General features: G+C 42.2%; 1 protein-coding gene across 1 annotated transcript in view; it reads left to right on the plus strand.

Moving 5' to 3' along the window:
* Window positions 1–979: 979 nt before the first annotated feature.
* LOC122975285 (NXPE family member 3-like) overlaps window positions 980–21,619 on the plus strand; it is a 55,825-nt gene continuing 35,185 nt past the window's right edge. The window contains exon 1 of the mRNA XM_044343635.1: window positions 980–1,230. The gene's annotated coding sequence lies outside the window, so the exon portion shown is untranslated. The remainder of the gene's footprint in view (window positions 1,231–21,619) is intronic.

A 21,619-nucleotide genomic window follows, 5' to 3' on the forward strand; every position in this document is an offset into this window, starting at 1 on the left:
ACCTGATAACTGTGTTAATGAGTCTTTACATGATTAAAATTAATTATTTAATTTTTGAACAATATATAAGAAATATTCTTTAACATTTTTGAGAATACAATGATCAGGTTTCCATACTTTCAACAATTAATACCCTGCTGATTTTACCTGTTACTCCATGACTGAACAAAACAATTTTAAAGATCTGTAATCTGTGATTCAAAAAATAAACCTTTTCAAAAACCAAACGAAAATACAAATTACAAAAACAAATTAATGAACAGAATTTTAAACTGGTGGTCTGGGGCCATGGGAGGGTTCAGGAGCAGCAGGGGCCAGTGCTTTGAATCATGCAGAGCTACTCTAGTGGAGTCCAAAAATAAAAAATTACTGCTGAAATGAGCATAATAGGTCCTCTTTAACATTTCTCAACACAAAAACATGAAAGTCATTTCAATCTACCTGAACTCGATGTGCATAAATTAATTTTCAAAATAGAGAGACCCGACCAGAGGAGGACCCAAGCAGCCAGACCCAACCCAAATCGACCTGAACAGAGAGAGAGAACACAAACACTGTTGTATTGTTTAACATTGCTGCTCTTTCACTGCGGTGGGAGATTAATAAATCCCTGCTTTTGTTACAACAAGATGTTCTAAATAAATAAAAATGTTTAAACTGAAAAGTTTGGACTTATCGTACTGTTTATTGTTTATACAGTATGGACATTGTCTCTGAGGTTTGTTTCCAAATAGCCTGTCTACTGAGGTTACACCTTGATAATGTAACCTGCATATCGTCTCTCCTTCATTCCACTACTCGCATGAATAAACGCAGCCTGCCCTGCACTTCCTGTTCTCCACCCACATGGCGCCAGACACGCCTGGCAGAGATCTGCACTCTATTGAGTGCACTCTTCTAGACTGATAAGAGGTGAAACCGGATTACTATTTATGTATTTAGGAGTCAGGTGACATGGACCAGTGGAGAAGTCTGAGGGCATGTGGTGAGCAAGTAAAGATCAACAGAATACTCATACATGAATAGGCCAGGGGGAAGTAAACAGTGGCTGGGGATAAGTACAGAGGGGCAGTTTGATGAAAATCAAAACCACTAAGGCAACTGTTGTGACAAAAAGAGGAATCCTTACCCGATGTCAAGATAAGAAAACAGATTTCCTGCAAACCAGCAAAGTACACTCCAGGATCAGTCTGAGTTTATTGTGTTTCCTCGAACTGAATCTTTGCTAAGGTAAGATACATGATTTGCTTAAATGTATTTAAGTATACATGTATTTGATGACATTTGAAGTTTCAATTCATCATGACATCATGAAAACTAAATGCTAACCATTTTCAGAGTTTTAACAAGTTTAATTGCTTTAACTTGCAGCAGAAAGCCTGCCTCCTTATGTAATAAGTGATTACATTTCCCACAAATTGTTTTTGGCAAAATAAATTTTTGTAGAAAAAAAATGTCTAGGTTTGCCAACATAACATAAGCTCACAAATTTCTTTTGTTTGTGAACCAAATGATGTTTGGATATTCCTATATTGTATGTTTAACTTTACTAAGCCTTCCCTCAATGGGAAGCTAAAGTATCTCAAAACTTTTATATGTGTCCTGGTTTAACTAAAGTGCAAACTAAAGCTGAAATAAACTGAACTCTCACTTCTTTATGTTTGTTCCTGGCACGTTTCTGCACTAACACTTTATTTGGATTTTTCAATGTCTGAAACCCTGAACTGTGCATAAAAAGATGTGCGTGTGAATGAAATTATTTCATCTCTTTGCTGTATGTCTGCAGAACACTTCCTTAAATTAACTCTATCCTAAATGATACATTCAAGAATACAGTACATTAGATCAAACATATTATCAGACCTCTCTCTCATCATGGCTGTACTCTTTCAGATAAAAGTAAACAACCTGGAATCTGAAACTCAGACTTTGAATTTGACTGTTAACTATATTTGTTTACATCTGGCAAATATTCAGCATCCGCTATGCGTCCAAAAGACAAACATATTTACAGCCTCTCAAGGGGCTGAGTACCCAAACAAGCTTATGAATCAATTATGTCATTAAGTCATACATTCAACAAGTACAAGTCATACAAGTCAACATTTTTACAAACATGTCCACAGACACCTAAAAATTCTGGTGTTTTTTTGATATGTATTTTTGTCTGTTTAATACTCCACATATGGGCTGTCGCCTCAGGCCCAAGATTGCCACCCACACCACACCTACTGAGGAATTCTTTCCTGGTTAGTTAACCTGTATAACAATAATAATAATAATAATAATGATAATAATAATAATAATAATTAAAGCTGCAAGCAGCGTTGAACGGGCCCTCGCGCCTTTGCGCACGTCGGGTCGCGGCGCAGTCAAAGGGTTTCTGTCACGGGCATGTAGAGGTCGTCAGACCCGAGCTGTTTTCAGACAGTGCAAGAAGGAAATAAACATCACTTCCTTTGCCCACTATCTTACCTGCTGCTGGGGCTGCTGGGGCTGCTTTGCTGCGATTTCGTCGGGGGTGCTATTCAGCCAGTTTGATTGCACTTCTATGTGGCATATGTTTAAATGTACATTGTTACGAGTACTTGCTGGACAAAGACGTGTAACTTTAGTTTTTCACTGTTATCTAACATTGCATGAAGGATTTAATTATCATTTCCTGAGTTCACTATATGGTGCTAGAAAACACCCATTAAGTGAACATCATGTCGCTGTATATCAACTGTAGAGCACACCTTGAAAACTTCATGTGAATCAGATGATGTTTGTCATATAAGGCTGAGTTGCTCACACCTGTGTCATCAAAACTGTGCAAGTTTTGAGCCCGGTCACTTGAATTTCAATTAGTAAATTGATGAGTTTGTGTGTAAAACAAATTAATTTCCTATATTTAATCGTCTATTTTTAGAAAAGTAAAAACTTAACGCACATGATCTGGTCAAAGTTTGATTGAAATGTGTACTGTCACTGGGCTCTACAGTGTGAATATTTCACTCGCATTTGCCCCTAAAAATAGATATGTGTGAAGTGGAGAGATAATTTACTTGCACACTGTGTGACTACAAATTACAACCCTAACACTATATGAAACGCTAGAGGGATTTAAAGTTTAAACAATGGATACAGAAAGTGGTGACGCTCCTAAGGATAGCGGAGCGTAAGCTGCAGCATGACCAGAAAGAAGCACAACCAGTTAGCCTCCGCTCGACTCTCAGCTAGCCCCGGCTCTCTGTTTGGATCCAACCGTACCACCGAGCCCCGGTTTGTTATTCAGGTTAAAGTGGGAAAAACCAGTGGGTCTGTCGGCCAGCTGAGTGAAGTGAAACCTGCAGAAGAAACACCGGGACCATCATGGAGAAATAGTCCATAGAGGAGCTGCTGTGTTCAGTTGCACAGATAGGAAATCCCACGGCTGACAGGATGTACCACTCTGTTTGGAAAAATGTTTTACTCTCCTCTTTTCGGTTTATAACAGCAGTTGGCAACATTGGGACGTGATGACGTCGTTGGTCTGCGACGCGGACGTGACTGTGGGAGGAAGTCATGTCATGCGAGACCCGAGTACGGCGGTGTCTTGGCTAGACAAAAGCAAGATGGCGCCGCCTGGTGGTCAGTGTCTTGCACTCACCCAATTCCGTGAAAAGCAGATGGCGGATAAGGAAAGACAAAGCTTTGCTTTGTCCGACGTTATCCCACCATCAGATGTGCAAAAAGATGTCGGTGCGTGTATCTGTGCGCACGTGTGAGTGTGTGTGTTAGTTGCAAGAGAGGGAGGAGGGAAAGCAATCGTGAGAGGAAGAGAAGCGGTTCCTTTGTCCACAGAGAACGCACGTATGGACAGCTGTCTGTGACGCACATTGTCTGGTTTCTGATTGACAAAGCAATTTACTTTCTCACTCACCGTGGCACAAACACAGCAGTAGTCCCGAGCGGGACAAACCCAAAATAGTCTAGTGTGGTGAACACAACTAACAGGCAGCACACTTAAAATACTCCTAAGTGTAAACAGAGAAAAATGGACTCGGCGGTCCGTCAACTCACCCAACAAGAACAATAGCAATAAAGCTAAAACGCTAAATGCAAAACAACAGCAACTGATGCTGAAAAGAACACACAACTAACACTGCCTCTGCCCAGACTCATGCCTCTTACTTGGTCGCTTCAGAAAGCGAGCAGGGTGTGTGTGTGTAATCCGTCTTTCTGTCCAACTTTGTCCTTGGCTCAGATGCAGAGGGTGACCGTTCTCACACGGTCAGCGAAAATCACGGCAGCTGGCTCTCAATGGCGTCGCAGAGAGAACAGCAAAGTCAACTCGGTGAAGACGAGCGGGGAAGAGACGTTCCACGTTTTCCTGATGTAATTTTGTTTCTTCCTTTTCAAGGGAATTTGAGGACACTGGTTGCAGCAGCGGTCTCTCTCGGATCCAGGAATGTGTTCGGGTGAACACGGGCGAAGTCTCGTCTCGTCCGGCGAGGGGAGTCTTCAATGAGAGGAAAACATGTGCGTGGGGTACCCCCTTTAGTCAAGCTAACTCATACAGGAACAGAAGTTACCCCTAGTTCAGTGACATGGGAAAGACATGTGTCTCAGGGCGTGCTCAGTTTTTAAGGGGGCGGTGATGTCATGGCTGCGTCATCAGGACGCTCCACTGTGCAGGAGCGTCTCCGTCAATGAGGGACTGTATGTTGACTATTCCCTGCTGAGGTGTGAAAATCGCAAAGCATCCTTGGAAATGGAGTTTGCAATGGACTCCCATTGTCTGTAAGCAGCATTTTGGCGCTATGCCTTTGTCTCGGCGGAAACAAAATAAAAAGCACCTCGTGGTCAAGTCTCACAGGTTACATGTAGGCCTTCTCTGTGTGACCTTGTGGTTTGAGGCCCAACAGCAACCAGCATATTAGGTGCATTACTGCCACCCTTTGCTTCGGACTACTAACCAATGATTAAATCCTACACATTAATCCTGTCTGTCTAATAAACTAAAAAAAAAAACTGCTGCTCCACCCTCATGGCAGGTCCATTAAAGTTTTATTGCTGAGCTCCGGAACTCCAGTCTTCCTGAGTTCTGCCCTCATATAGGCTATACTCTTTCTTGATCATTAGTACAATATATGATTACATGTGTAATAGTCTCCTCAGCCAAGAGGGAAAAAATATGTGCATATATCAACATCAGCAATTGGCAAAAATTAAGTCAAAAAGTGATCATGTTAAATAATCATGATCTCAATATTGAACAAAAATAATCGTGATTATGATTTTTGCCATAATCAAGCACCCCTAAAAACAACATAAATTTTGAATTACATACATACACACACACACACACACACACACACACACACACACACACAGAGAGAGTTTAAATATGTATGTGATAAACTGTAAATATGTATGTAATGAATTGTTTTCTTTAAGAAACTGTTACTTGAACATTTTTCAGTGTGCTCCTAAAGTTATATGTGGTAAAAAAAGTAAGGGTTGAACACTGCTGTCAGATGTATAGAAACACTAAGTAACTGGGGTGGTGCGCAGTCCAAGGGCTTCAGAGCTCGAATTCAACCCTTCTTCGTTCACCCTTGAATGTTTATTTCTCAGATATTAACATTCTAGGTGAACTCCCATTTATGAGACTACCTTGTTCAGTTATTGGTCCCGGTTTCCGGGTGGTGCCCCGTATTTGTTAGTTCATATTAATAATTCTATTAATTGTTATAATTAGTTAATTATCTTTGATAATTGATAATTATTGCAAATAATCAACTGTGTTGCTCACAGATCCAACAGTTGGTGCCCGAATTATTGATTAAGGTTAACAATATTTTGATTTCATAATTCATAATTATTTGTGATAAACAGAGGGGTGGGCTCACAGAGAGAAACTGGTTAGTATTGTGTGTCAAAAGACTCTCAAACTGATCATCTCCAAACGTTTTCTTGGTTCCCAGAAGCTTAGGTGCCAAAATGTGCTCGAGAGCGCCACCTATGTATCTAAAACGGCTGCCACGGCCTGTAGGAATGTCGTAGAGAGATCAAACCAAAACTCAATTATTCGTCTCATCAAGCCCTACAAATCATATGCTGACACCCCTGACCTAAATCCAACAGGAAGTCCGCAATCTCATTTTCAAAGTACGACTTTGTGCCAATTTTGGACCTTGAATAAATGCTATCTCCTCCTAGGGCGTTAATGGTATCAGCTTCAGACTTTAATACATGACTTATCAGACTGTGCTGAACAAAAGTTATTAAAAACTTTGTAATAACTTGAACGGTTTAGATTTTGTAAGCCTCGAAAGTTAGAGTGACACATTGCACCTTACAATGTAAACCAATGGGGAGGCAATCTCTGGGCATGGACTTTGTGCCAATCTGAGTTGTCTTACGTCTAAACTATAAGTCCGACCACTTTCAAACCTGTGTCAATGGATTCGCGATGAAAATTCCTACAAAAAAATGTGATTTTTAATGTAAGATTTGGCCAAAGTCATGGGATTTATGAGGATATTTCACAAGAAGAGTACTCTGAAATCCTTCTCTCCAGCTGAGAGGGAGAGAGAGAGATGGGAGCGGGGGGAGATGGGTAAAGTCAGACCTGTCAGCCCAGGTCTGAAAACATCTACATGCCTGTGACAGAAGCCTTTGGACTGCGCCACACTCCAGTTACTTAGTGTTTCTACACATCTGACAGCAGTGTTCAATCCTTACTTTTTTTTTCAAAGAGTACATGTGCTCCTAAATGAAAGAAATTAGGAGCCCATATATAGCTTTAGGAGCACACTGAAAAATGTTCAAGTAACAGTTTCTTAAAGAAAACAATTCATTACATACATACAATTTATCACATACATATTTAAACTCTGTGTGTGTGTGTGTGTGTGTGTGTGTGTGTATATAAATCAAAATTTATGTTGTTTTTAGGGGTGCTCAATTATGGCAAAAATCATAATCACAATTATTTTTGTTCAATATTGAGATCATGATTATTTAAGATGATCACTTTTTGACTGCCATTTTTGCCAGTTGCCGATGTTGATATATGCACATATTTTTCCACTTGGCTGAGGAGACTATTATACATGCAATCATATATTGTACTAATGATCAAGAAAGACTATAGCCTATATGAGGGAAGAACTTTAATGCTGAGCTACTGAACTCCAGTCTTCCTAAGTTCTTCCTTCATATATTGTCTTTCTTGATCATACTATAATCTATGCTTGCATGCATAACAGCCTCCTCAGCCAGCTGGTAAAAATATGTGCATATATCGGCATCGGCAATCGGCCACAATGAGTTGGAAATATCAGCATATCGGATATCGGCAAAAATCTAATGTCGTGCATCCCAAGTTAAAAGTCTTTACATTCCTAAAAATAGACTTGATGAAAATCAGGTAATTAATTTGTTTTACACACAAAATCATCAAGGGTTTTCAATTTACTAATTGAAATTCAAGTGAATGGGCACAAAACTTGCATGATTTTTATGACACAGGTGTGAGCAAGACAGCCATGTCTCACCCTGCAGAAAATTCTCATCCTCACACAATTGAGATTTGATGTTTCGCCATGACAGAGGAAGTTGCTATAACTTTATTGTAAATGCTCCAATCTGCACCAAACTTTACATGGTTGATAAGACTCCCGGCCTGAACACGTGTACATGATATTCCATCAGTGATGCAAACTGGCTGAATAGCGCCCCCTACGAAATTTTATCCCCAACAGCGGGCAAAATAGAGGACAAAGGAAGTGATGTTTATCTCCTTCTCGCACTGTCTGAAAACAGCCTGGGTCTGAAGACATCTACATGCCCGTCACAGAAGCCCTTCGATTGCACTGCGGCCCGACGTGTGCAAGGGCGTGAAGGCCTGTTCAACGCTGCTTGCAGCTTTAATTTATATAGCACTTTTTAAAAACAAAGTTTACAAAGTGCTTTGACAGACAAAGCAAAAGCAGTACAATGCAAAGCAAAGACATGAAACAGAAGACAATAACAGATCTGACCTTAAAAAGATGGTGGCCAAAGGCAAAGAAAGACAATAAAGAGATGATAAAAAGTTTAAAAGAAAGATGAAAAGTAAAAAAAAAGAAGTTTAAAAGAAAGATGATCTAAAGACAACATTACATAGAAGCAAGTCTGTAAAAATGGGTTTTAAGAAGTGATTATTATATATTTGAGTGACATTATAACAGGTTAAGTCTAAGACCTGAATGTGACTGCAACTGTTGACTGAATTTGAATTTACATTAGACGATGTAGATTTTCACAGCTCACACTCACACACCATTTGCTATTGTAGCAAGGGGACACTAAGACCCATACAATGGTGATGTAAGGGTAACGGTAGAGGTGCAAACAGTGAGAAATTGTACTTATAGTTAAAAAATAATTCAGTGGGTCTGCTTTAACTTTTATTGAAGGGCGAGAAGCTGTAAAAAAGATATGTGATACAAGGTACATAATGTATTCATCTAAAATCACACCTATTTTGTAACAGTGCTCTTGTGGTTATTTGAAGCTTATCCAGCAAAGTTTCAGGAGCAGGACCACCCCTCAACTACGCCACTTCCGGTATTCCTATAAGTAGCACTTACCCCTTTCCTCCTCTTTCACTCTTGTGTTCTGCACTTCACATGCATGCAGTCTAACCCCTGGGACACACTGTATGCGTGAGCAGCGCGTGTGTGTCGTGGAACCTCTTGCTTTTCATTTCGGCGCCCATGTTAACAGGTTAGAGCAGCCACATTGTGCGCGTCTCACACGAGGCTGCTGCGTTGCTTCATCTAGAGATTCGAGGTCTCATCTATTTTGGCCGCGTGATGCGCACGGTTCTCAGCAGAAATAGACAGGGAACACGATAGAAAGATAGATCTGCCAATGGCAGAAACGCCGCAGCAGACACGCTCCCAGTGTGGACACTACAAGCGTGAGAGACACAGCAGTTCAGCGAAGCACGTGTGCTGCTGAGGTTCACGCATCCAGTGTGTCCCAGGCGTAAGTCTAACTTCTCGCAGTCACTCCAGAAACAAACTCAAGCTGCCACCAGCTATTAGCCGTTTTGTCTCAGATTTCTCAATAGACAAACCGTACTTCCCGCCTAATCGCATGATTGCATTATCTAAACTTGGACAAACACCGAAATCTCGATTCCAAAAAGTCAACTCACCTTGGATCACAAACTGCATGTTAACCCGTCCAAATTGGATGATTTATTTGAAACTGGTTCTCCTCCAGCCACAACACAGCAGGCAGACCACAGCCAAGCACCCCAGCGGACCTGCTGTGCTCAGTGGTTTGCGTACTGGCCTCGGAGGCACCTCCATTCAAGCTCCCTTAACATGACTCTCCATGTCCTGGTAGATCTCAGACCTCCTTTCCTCTGTCAGCGAGCAAACCATGGACGCAACAGGCAAAGACGCGAGGGCACGCGGCTTCAACTCTCTCCTCATCAGCTGCCTCTCTACAGTCTGGGATAGTAGCCACCATGGTGAACCCATGGTGCACCCTCCTCTTGATTCGGCAAATCTTTACATCCACAAACGGAGCCTGACATCTGAAACTGAACTGTCGCCCGCATCCAACAATTATTTTAAGACATTCCCATCGACCACAGTGACAATAAAGCCAGAGTATTTCATCTCCACTCAGTGACAACAATGATCACCGAGTCTCCCGCACTTCCGGCTTCCTCGCCAGAGCGAATCACTGCCATAGTTGGAAAGTGGGACATCACAGAGCCCCACTGCCTCCACAGCCACAGTCTGCATCATCAGCAGCCCCTGGTGGGGGCCAGGTTGTATCTCCCCCTGTGCAGCAAACATCGCCAAAACTTTTCCAGCAGCTTCAAGTTCCTCACTCTTCACAAACTTCCCAGTAAACAAACCATTGGCACTGGGATGCCAGGTTTTCATCATCCCTCATTCACCTCAACAACTCTTTTCTTACCTGATAAACCTAAAGCCATTACTGGCAGCGGGATACCAGGCTTGAATTATTCCTGCCCCCATTAACCTCTGGTTTCTGTGAGTGGCACCGGTTTGCCACTTTCTCATTCTATTCTCCATCAGTTTCATTTTAGAAGAGAAAAGTCAGTTATTCTCGCCACACTTTAGAAACATCCTGGCATTTCCACTATAGACACCGGGGTGCCAATTACCCGGTCATTCTCACTGACGTCACTTAAGTAATGCCTGCCTTTACATGCACAGGGCTGCCAGTTATTAATACAAACGGGTTGCCAGCAAATTACCAATACAACTAATCTAATGTCACTTCAGTAACGTCTACCGTTACGTACATTGGGATTGCAAGTTACTATACAACTAATCTAGAGTCCCTTCAGTAATGTCCACCATTACACACACTGGGTTGCCAAATACTATTACAACTAATCTAACATCACATCAGTAACGTCCATTGTTATGTGCACCAGGTTGCAAGTTAATAATACAACTAACCAAATGTCATTTCAGTAATGTCTGCCGTTATATGTACAGGGTTGCAAGTTACTAATAGAACTAATCTAACGTAACTTCATTAACTTCTATTGTTACATGCATCCAGTTGCCTATAACTAAAACTGATCTATCATCACCCTAGTTACGTCTGCCATTACCTGCACTGGGTTGCAAGTTATTAATACAACTAATGCCTACCGTCACTTACACCAGGTTGCAAGTTACCACTACAACTAATATAACATCACTTTAGTAACATCAATAGCTACTGGCACCTCTAACATGGCTTTAGTAATATCCATAGCTAATGGCACCAGGTTGCCAGTTACTAATACAACTAATCTAACGTCACCTCAGTAAGGTCTATCATTACATGCATCGGGTTGCAAGTTACTATACAACTGATCTGACATCACATCAGTAACATCTATCGTTATGTGCACTGGGTTGCAAGTTACTACCAAAACCAATTTAGCGTTACTTCAGTAACTTCACACTGTTTCCATTATTCTGCACCAGGTTGCCAGTGGCCCATTCTCGCCTCACTTAAATATTTCAGATGGAGCACCCAACACCAGAATTCCAGGGCCCTCCACCTCCCCTCAGGTTTTTCAACACCAGCACCAGCAGCCTACATCATCCAGGGTGAACAACATTAGGATGTCAGCACCCCCCGTCATCCAGCTCCAGCAATCACAACAGCCAGACTTAGCAGAGGAACCTGGCATGGGGATCACAGTGCCCCCTGCCACCCACTTCCAACGACCACAGCAACCAGCTTTAGTTGGGGCATCTGGCACTGGGATGCCAGCACCCCCTTCAGCCTATGTCCAGCGACCACAGCAGCTTGCTCTAGCCAGGGCTACAGGCACCGGGATGCCAGGATGCCCCATCTCCCAGCTTCACCGATCCCTGCAGCTCATTTCACCTGGGACCATTGGCACTGGGATGCCAGTGCCCCCTGCTGCCCACTCCCAGCAACCGCAGCAGACACAGACCCAGACAACATCAGCTCGACATAGATGTTGTTCTTCCTGACGGTTTTGGGGGTTTCCATGGTGGATGATGGTTCTCCACCAAATGGCCAAGCGAGATCACACAGTTCTTGCTTGCAGAAAATTCTTCAAACATCTCCAGCTGTTCATGAGATCTACCCAGTCATCATTGCTTCACAACAAGTACAACATAACCTACCCGTCGTTCAATCTCGTCATCATGCTCATTTTGTTACCTGCGCCCCTTCAGTGGTGGCCATCAAAACACATACCATCTATGTTTACCTTAGCGGTATCTGCTTCTTCTCCAAACTCCTAACCGCCAGCCGGGCCTGGTCTCCAGCATTCTCATTTAATTTCACTCCTCAGAGGACTTCAACACCAAGAGCCAGATAAAAATCTTCACTGCCTTCCTCTTACTGCCATCTTGCTGTCAGTCAGCATCCACACTATCTGCTCCAGATATTCAGACATTTCTCAAGTTGCTCGAACTTTAGAAGTCACATTCTTCGGTTTTCTCATATGCTCCAAATTCACTGCCTCAACTCTTCTTTCCTTGCTGCCATCGCCAAGTGCTTGCTCATGGGGGAATGTTGGGTCTCTGTAAATTAAGAGTATGTTCTTGACCTGCTCTATATGAAATGTGTCATGAGATAACTCAGCTGTAAATTGGCGCTATATAAATAAAATTGACTTGACTACTTAACTAAAACCGATCAATCCAGTGAGCCATACCCACTTTTACTTCAAAGTTCAATCTCTGCTTAATTCTTCTGAGACCAATGCAAAATACTTGCAATTCCAGAAATCCTAGAGTTTATCATTGACAGAGCCTCTCTTCATCTCTGAATCCAGACAAGTAGCTTCTCATTTCTGGCTCCACCAGCACTTCTGCCACATACTCTGCTTGTCTGGTATTTCTGCTATTGATTACCCCAGACACTTCTTCAGGATCAGAGCCACCACTTCAGCCTCCCATAATGACATCCCAAAGCATTTCATACAACTTATGGGCCAATCCTCCCAAACATATCATCGCTACACCCATTCAGAACTCAAATATCTCAGTTCTGCTCAATCTTATCTTAAGTAACTGGAGGTTTTTGGCGGCCCGTTGTGCACTATAGCGGATTTCCTATAAGCTTCCCCACAATGCAGTCAGCAAGCGGAAGAACTACACACATTAATTGTTTTTCTTAATAAATCATTGAAATGCATCTTGCTGATGGTGTGGTCCTTGCTGGTGAAGTGAAGCTAATCCAGTGAAGTTTCAGGACCACACCTCAACTACGCCACTTCCAGCATTCCTATAAATACCATTTAATCCTCTCCTCACTCTTGTATTCTGCTCTTGTTGATGGTGTGGTCCTCGCTAGTGAATTTAGTATTGTTTTGCTATGATTCATAGCAGTTATTCACATGTGTGGTCTGTGTTGATGTCACTGTTGATAGTGGAATGGTTTGTTAGTGTTGTGTTTTTATTTGAATTATTGGTTTGGTTTGTTTTATCCTTTTTCACAGATAGGATACTCCCAGCACTCAACCAATGGGTGGTTGGATTCCCTGGCTGTGATACAACTGTCTGTCCTCTCCTCTTCCACCCTTACTAGAAGTATTAGTTCCTGTTTTTAATAGCCATTTATGGCAGCTAACCCACAGATATCGTGTAAGATTGCAAAAGATTGCAGAAGTATTTATATTATGTTTCAACGGGTAAATGACTGGGCCACCTGGGGATGAATCCTCATGTTAAACTGCAAGGGGAGTGACCCTGCTGACTTTGGTTATGGTTATGACCTTGGTTGATGTTGATCAATCAGGGGAATGTCCTGGGTGACTGGATTAAGTTCAGTAGAAACAAGCGATAGGGAATCCTACCATACTATTTGCATAGAGATCATTTCACTGCACAGGTTAAATTTTTGCAAGTAATCACGAACAAAAATACAGCTGAACAAAGTGTCAATTAACACTGTTTGTTTGTGTCATTTTATAGCCACAGATGAATGATCAGCTCTCACTTCCTCGCTCTATATGCAAATAAACATGTACATCATTTCTGTTTGAAAAGACCAAATTCATTTGCGGGAGGACTGGGGGTCTGTGAACCTTCTGTCCAAAGTTGTGTTGAACTTGTTTGATAACAGGATAAACAAATATACAATGCATGTGCCCCCTCACAAAAATCTACTGCCCATCCTATTGATTTGCTCTAGTGCCGTGTCGGTACAGATATGTGTAACAAATACAATTATATGCAGCGATCTCCCCGCAACTGCATCTCCCCTTTGAGAGACACTGCACGTTCATGCACAAGACGCAGCAGACAGGATTGGTCAGGACCTAATGTTAATTAATGTTCTATGTTCTTCTACACATCCAAAAAGTCAGTAGGCAGTCCTTCAATATGGCCCACGACACATTTGCATTTACACTGCTAAATGAATGTGGCCACATGCGTCCCAGACCACCTCCAAATGTGGTCTAAGTTTTAAAAGTTTTGATAACTTTATTTTGCAAAATGTTGTATTTAATGCCTGCTATTACCTGCTATTAAATATATTGGTGGCTCTCACTGCCGTAGATCAAAGAATCTGTCCAGCTGGACATCTTATACCAGATGATGAGATGACAAGATATCAGCACACACAATTGTCAAACCTTCCAGGTTTGATGATTTGCATGTGACCGCTACAGTGGGCAGGTCTGTGCCCATTAGGAGTGACTTGGATTTGTATTGGATTTTCATTTGATTCTTGATGGCGAGTTCATGGAACTTAACCATTTTCAGTGCAACACCTATGGAATAATGAAGGCTGCTGCCTCTTTGCTGCCTACGTCAGACTTGTTTGGCCAGATGGAAATACTACTACTACTACTAAGCAAGCATTATGACCTTGGAGTGGAAGTGCCTGAAATAACAGTGTTTAGGCAACTGATCAAACAATAGGTGAATTGTGGTCACTCATACCCATCCCCAATTGAAGTCCCAGACTCATGTAATAAACATGTATTCCCCAATGTGAACAGTTTACATTGTGTTTTGATCGTAGTGCCTGTTACAAGCTGTTCCATTGAGTGCCTGTTCTCAACAGTCAACAGGTAACCATCCAGCAGAGCAACTGTTGTATCAGATTGTTGCAGAAAAATGTACCAGAGCAAAAAACTATCTTTTGAAAATAAAAAGGGAGTCAGAGGTCCAAGCAGCAAAGTGTTCTTTAATGCCGGCAAAAAAAGGGAGCAATTAGCACTTTTACAACAAACCAAATCGCTCCGAAGGTTTTTCCTTCGGGGCGTAGTTTTTAATTCCCTTGGGTCGGCATAGGTCACACCTATCATCCACCCTCCCTAATTTTTGACTAGTTATTCTGTAACTTTTATCTCTGTCACTCGTTGTTGGTCAAAACTCTTCAAAACAGGTTTTGAGCTGTTTGAGGATATGTACTGGCATATTCAATTCTACCTGATTATATCCAATTTTTATATAAGTATTGGGAATCTTTTTACACCATTATTGCCAAGTTGTCTTCTGGCCTTTTATTTTTTAGTTAGTTATTCTAGTCATTTTACACCCTTATTTCTTGATCTCCTCCAGAGAGTATTTTTTTTAAAAGGTGAAGACTTTAATGCAGACCCAAGCAAAGTGACATGTAATACAAACACACTCAAATTTCCCCAGTGTATGATTATGATTCTTCTACCGTGCCTCTATACGTACATTGTGATTAAATATGGTTCATGAGATTATAACTACACCAATACAAATTGTATCACACTAGCCCTTATTGCTTATAAACTTATAAAATCAATCTGCATAGTTTAATTTTGTCTTTAAGCACACCAATGACATTTAATGAAAATACACCACATTTCCCCCCTTTGGGACTAAAAGTCCCATCGATAATGCTTGGGGATGATAAGGTCCCATTGCCAATCGATGTATATATACACTGTATTCAGGTTCACATACCATGTCATATCTTAATAACAGGGATCCTGCAATATGGGGAATGGGTGACAAATACATCAAAGTCATAGGGGTTCAAGCACATCCATTTAGTTTCAGTATCATAAGTATTAGTAGTAGTCTTAAGTAGCAAGGAAAATGAATCAAAAACAATCATTGGACAATACAGTAGTTAGTTGATTGTAGGACTATCTGATTTATCATTAGCAGCTAAATGTCAGATTTTATGACTAATCACTATATGCAATCAAGCACACTTATTTATTGATTAAAATCAGTACATGTTCACATAACACAGGTAACTTAAGGTTACTCAAAATTGCAGAATATGCTGTTTTTTTGGTCAAGCAACCTAAAGTAATAGCAAGCTTAATACGCACTACTTTACGTTTCATCTGAGCCCACAGGCCCCTTGAAATACATTTTAACTCTGTTAACAATTGCCTTTATGGATGCCATTGCGTCATCTATTACATACAAGAATTCTTTTACCAATTCCATCAAGGGCAGAAGGGTGGACAAGCACTGACAATATTCATGGCAGTGGTAGGAGTTCGAATACGTCGCGTTCCGTTGCAGACGACCATTGAGATTGACAGTTAGTACTCAGCTGTCCTATCTGCTGAGGACAAGCAGGTGCCTGGGTGACCATAACACGTTCTGCAAAGATTCGGGGCCAACACAGTTCTGTCAGACCATCTCTCTTGAGGTGATACATCAGCACAATCAGAAAGGAGAGTATGACCACAGTGGTCAACCCTGCCGCAATGGACTTGTATGTTGTGGGGGAAGCAACCGTCGTGTTTGGGGCGTATCCTGTTGGTAGAGAAAATAAAATCCTTTGGGCTTTCCGACCTTCCTTTCCCCATGTTACTAGACAGTACACATCTCCGTCGTAGTCAACAGAGACTGCCAGGGTGAGATTGCCTTTGCTTGTGAACGTGTGGTCTGTATTCATCAGTGTTGTGACTGCAGTATCATTACTGGCCTTTACCAAGGGAAAAAAGAGCCATTGGATTTCCAGGGTAGGCTTGCCTGTAGCTGAGCAACTGAACATAATCCTCACAAGTCCTTTTGCAGGGGTGCTATCGAGCACTTTGGCATCAGTTCTTATTCTGGACAGTCCTTGTACTGAAAGACAAGTCTGCTGTCTTTGAGACCCACTTGGATAGATATTGAAAGAACAGACGTAACAGCCCTCACCAGTGTAATGCCCATGTAATGTTGCTCAGTGCAATGGATGAGGAGCGGTGAGATGGGCAAGAGTCAATGTCTTTTGATAGGGATTATTTACGTGAGGTCCATGTTTCTTGCTGTAGGTGGCCAAGTTCTCTAGGGAACCATCTTCAGACAGTTTTTGCCATGTGACCTGGAGCACATCTGTAGAGTTCTGTAGTGTACATCTGTAGTAGGCGTCTCCGCCATATTCAGCTGTTGTATCTCCGTGTGTTATAATGTGGTTACCCCGACCCTCACCAGCAAAGTAGATAGTAGAAGGAGATGTAGCACAGCCATTTGGGTTCCAATTTTTATCCGTCTTGTATGGCTTCGTTTGGCAGGGTCAGCCCAATCTGGAGCTGCATTTCCCCCTGGTGTTGGTCCTGTTGGCATGTGTAGGCCATCCTGGTAATCTGCATTGGATTGCCCATCCATGCCGTAATAGCACAGCCACTGTTCAGCCATGTCTATCTAGGGTGGAACATCACATAATGAGGATTGACACAGACTTCTGCCAGCTATTACTCCTCTTCCTCCTCTGCTTCAGCATCCATCTCCTTGCCAAGCTGCCATAACTCAAGTATCCTTTTATACTTCTACTCGTATCTAGTTGATAGTTGTTCTAGTCCTGCCATACCATATCTTTGTAGGAACATGTGAGAGCTAAACAATATGTCTTCTCCATAGAATATAGTAATCATGTTGACTGTATATTTAGTGCTGAGGGGAAAGTAGGGAAAATAAGGATAGTCGTGATATCTTGCTGTTGCCTGATTATATCCTGCTGTTACTAAATCATATTCATATGTTAATGAGATTTTAGCACAGTCCACCACAATGCCTTGTTCCATTTGGTAGGATTGAATTTTCCATGCATTAGACTTTATGGACCATATGTATATATTGTGAGGGGATACGGGCAATGGTGGGTTTTAGACTGCGTCACTGGGACAGGCCCAAAAGGTAGTTGGTTCAGAAAGTTCTGTAGGTCTTTATGATATTCGTGTGATCGTTGTGACTTTGATTTTCCTCTTCACTGTCTGCGCTTCATAACTACTTAAATATTGTCTGACTGTCCTGCATCTCATCGTCATACCAGTTGTCTAATCCTGTCTCTAGAGTCACGTGCCCCTGAATTTGTGGGGGGAACTGTCCGGGAAGCATTTTTGTGGCTTTGTTGACCATAGCTGAAATTATGGGTAGTATACAACACATGATGATGGCTACTATCAATAAGAAGCCCCCCATGAACATTCCCACCACCTGTAGGATTTTTTTCCAGGATAGATTGCTTAGCCAGTCCCAAAGCTGGGATAGTGCTTGAGACTTGGTATTCCAATTAGAATTTGTCACATGTTCATCTCTGAGGGTTTTTATTTTATTCAATAATTTTGTTAAATTGCCATCTTTTCCTGTCACTGTAGGTATCACTGTACAACACTCGTCTCCAAAGTAACTACAGACTCCATGTTCTTCAGCCATTATTTTGTCAATTGCAAATCTGTTCTGTAAGGTCATTGTAGTAGTAGCATGTAACTGGAGGTTTACACCTTCCAAAGCTGACAGAGTCCAATTTATGTGGCGCTGCTGATTATACCATAAGTAGTTCACCCATCGGCTGTTGCGAACGATATATTGCGAATTCATCATTGTTCCCACTATGGGTATCCACCCTGTTCCTTGTCCTGATTTTATCCAGTCTTCCCCTACCGCCTGATGGTCTTTTGGTACTCCAATGGGCTCCTGGTTCCATGCTATATATATGTTATCATCCAATTTCCATGGAGTCTGAGCCGTTCGCCTAATTCTTTTGGTTGTTCTATCTTTTGCTGCTTGCTCACTAATTACAGTAACTTGTCCGGTTACCATAACTAGCACGCATATCCCTGTCCACTTTTTAGGTAACGTTACTTTTACTTGTTGGTTGTCATCACACAGCCAAAATATATCTGCTAGTGGTCTTGTGCTGTTGTCTATGGATGGTAAGATGAACTGATTGTAGTACGTATTATTGTTCATAACAATCAGTGCTGGCCCTTGGTCTATTATAACTTGCTCACATTGTATTGCCGCAGTGTTTGTAGTACTATAAAGTAAGGCATGTTGGTTGGTAGAAGTTTAGCTCTCCCCTGTTCTGGCATACGCAGCCACCTATAACTTAGCTGTAGACTGTCTTCTGATTCTACACTTAGCACTATTCCCAAGTTGCTAACATTATCCGTCGTTGCCCCCATTTGTTCCAATGTTATCTTTTCAGTTTGTTGCAGTAGCTTACTACTGAGCGCTGCCATTTTCTTTTTTATTTCTTGTTATACAGAAGGGATGTTTTATCTTTTTGGTTATTTTGGTTAAGGATGGTGTCCATGTGTTCAGTTCATTATCTACTCGTTGAGGGCATATAGATGTATTTTTAGTCCAACTCATATTTGTTATACTCTCCCAACTTGCCATTACCGTTGCACAGTATGCAAAGCAAGTGGATTTATTCGAACATATTTCCTCTTTTATCCCTGGTATTGGTTTTATTTCTGGCAGTCTTTTTGAGTTATAGCATGTAATACAAGCGCGTTGGCTGACCTGTCTAGCAGAATATTTTACCAATTGATAAAATAATTTGCTCTCCCATCCTAATACCTCCTCTTCATCAATTTGGTGCACTGTTTCCTGCAAGCTTCTAACTTTACGATGGTTCACATACACCCGAGTCAATTTGATCGCTTCTTCAGCAGTCATTGTACGATTGGACCTTATGTTTGTACACTGATTGTGAGAGCATTGCACCCGTATTTGTACTATCCCCTCTGTCAGGCATTGTTGGTGGACTGCATATGTGTCTATTTTCACGTCTCAAGGCCCTAATGTTGGGGTTTGATTGTACTGGGCTGATCTTATGTATGTGAGTGTAATTACTTCTTCCTTCCATATCTTTCCCTCTAATGCTGCTACTAGGCCTGTGGCTAGGGCGCACTCTACCAACTGCTCTTCTTCTGACACTCTTCCTGTGCTACTATACCTAGTGAGCATTACACCCATCCCCAAAACTACTAGTAGCAAAGCTTTCCATCTGTCACTCCCTGGACTTCTCCCATGCTCTTGTCTCCCAATTATAGTAACTCTGTGGGTCACATTCAATGCGAATGGCTCCGACTGACACTCCCTCTCCTGATGAGGCACCTGAAGTCTCCCTGACTTCTGTTGGATCCTCATGACTCTGTCTGACTGGGGTTGAGCTACTACTCATTGGCTCACCACTGGTTGACCCTCTATCTGTCTCTCCTCCCACTGCTTACTGACTCTCTACGTCTAGCAGCTAATCTTTGTGATCTTCTTTCTCCTTGAGGCCCGTACTACTGTCTCTCCTCTTGTCGGGAGGCGTTGCCGTCCCTTTCTGGTTCTTGTTGGTGCTGTTGTCTATCTTCCAGTTGGGAGGCGTTGCCGTCCCTTTCTGGTTCTCCTGGACTTCATGCTCTACAGCAATGGTTGAGATGAAACCAAAATCTCTTACCCTCTACTTTCAGTGCAGTTGGGGTAGCTAGGATCACCTTAAACGGTCCTTCTCGTCTTGGCTGATCTCACTTTCATTTGAATACTTTCACGTAGACCCAGTCACCAGGCTCGACTGTCCTCAGTTGTTCTGGGAGTTCCACATCCTTGCTCTCGGCCACAGTTTTTATCTGTTGAAACACAACCTTGTGTATTTGAGTTAGATGTTGCAGATAACATGTTAGTTCTCTTTCACATTGTTCAAGGGGTGGCCCTTCATATGGCCCCCTACGATAGGGAACCGGCATCGGTCTCCCTGTAAGCACTTCATGCGGTGTTAGATGCGTTAGTCGGTTAGCTTGTATTCACATAGACATAAATGCCAACGGCAAAGCATCCACCCAGTTAACCTTGTATTGGCCATCTGCCATAATTTTCCTGAGCTTCGTCTTTAAGGTACCATTGGCCCTTTCCACAGCCCCCTGAGACTGTGGATGGTACACACACCCAAACTTTTGTTTGATCCCTAACATCTTTAAGGCTATTTTGAGTGTCTCTGCTACAAATGACGGCCCATTATCAGAACTGATAGTATCTGGTAATCCAAATCTCGGAAAAACCTCTTTGCACAAGAATTTAGCTACTGATCTACAGTCCGGACCTTTCATCAGGATCGCTTCTATCAATCTGCTGAATCTGTCAATTACCACCAGGATGTATCTGAACCCTTTTACTCGTTCTGTCATGTCTATGAAATCTAACATTAAGTGGCGAAACGGTCCTTCTGGTGGTGGGATGTGTGCTATTGGTGCTGAAAATGCTTTCCTTACATTATGCTGTGCACACACCTCACATTCATGCAATGTTCTATCCACCATAGCCGCTTAATATGGTGACCACCATACCTTCTGAAGCCTTCTCAATACCTCCCCCCTTGCACAATGGTCCTGACCATGTGCATCACGAATTGCAACTTGTATCAGTGATGTGGGGAGAACAAAGTGGCCTTGTGCACTGCGCCATAGCCCCTGTGAGGGACCCTCATCTGTTATTTTAACCGCCCCCCTTTGAAGCCATGCAGAGTGTACATATGGACCTGACTGCTGTTGTGCTGCAATAAGGGATGCTAAGTTTGTTAGGGGTTCACAATCTTCTGCCACTAGCTGTGGTCCCATACATGTGGACGTAGCTACGCGTTTTGCAGCCTCGTCTGCCAAGTTGTTACCCTTGGCAATCAATGAGTTTGGTTTTTGGTGTGCTGCGCATTTGATGATGGCTAGTGCCTTAGGGTGATGTATAGCTTCCAATAGAGCTGATATAGCCTCCTCATGGGTTACTGGGGAGCCATCTGCTCTCAAAAAACCTCTTTGTTTCCAAATGACTCCATGAACATGGCATACTGCGTATGCATACTGTGAGTCTGTGTAAACACTCAGCGTTTTGTCTGCAGCCAAATGACATGCCGCAGTCAAAGCATTAATTTCTGCCAA

Source organism: Thunnus albacares, chromosome 23 (assembly GCF_914725855.1).
Source record: "Thunnus albacares chromosome 23, fThuAlb1.1, whole genome shotgun sequence".
NCBI classification, from domain to species: domain Eukaryota; kingdom Metazoa; phylum Chordata; class Actinopteri; order Scombriformes; family Scombridae; genus Thunnus; species Thunnus albacares.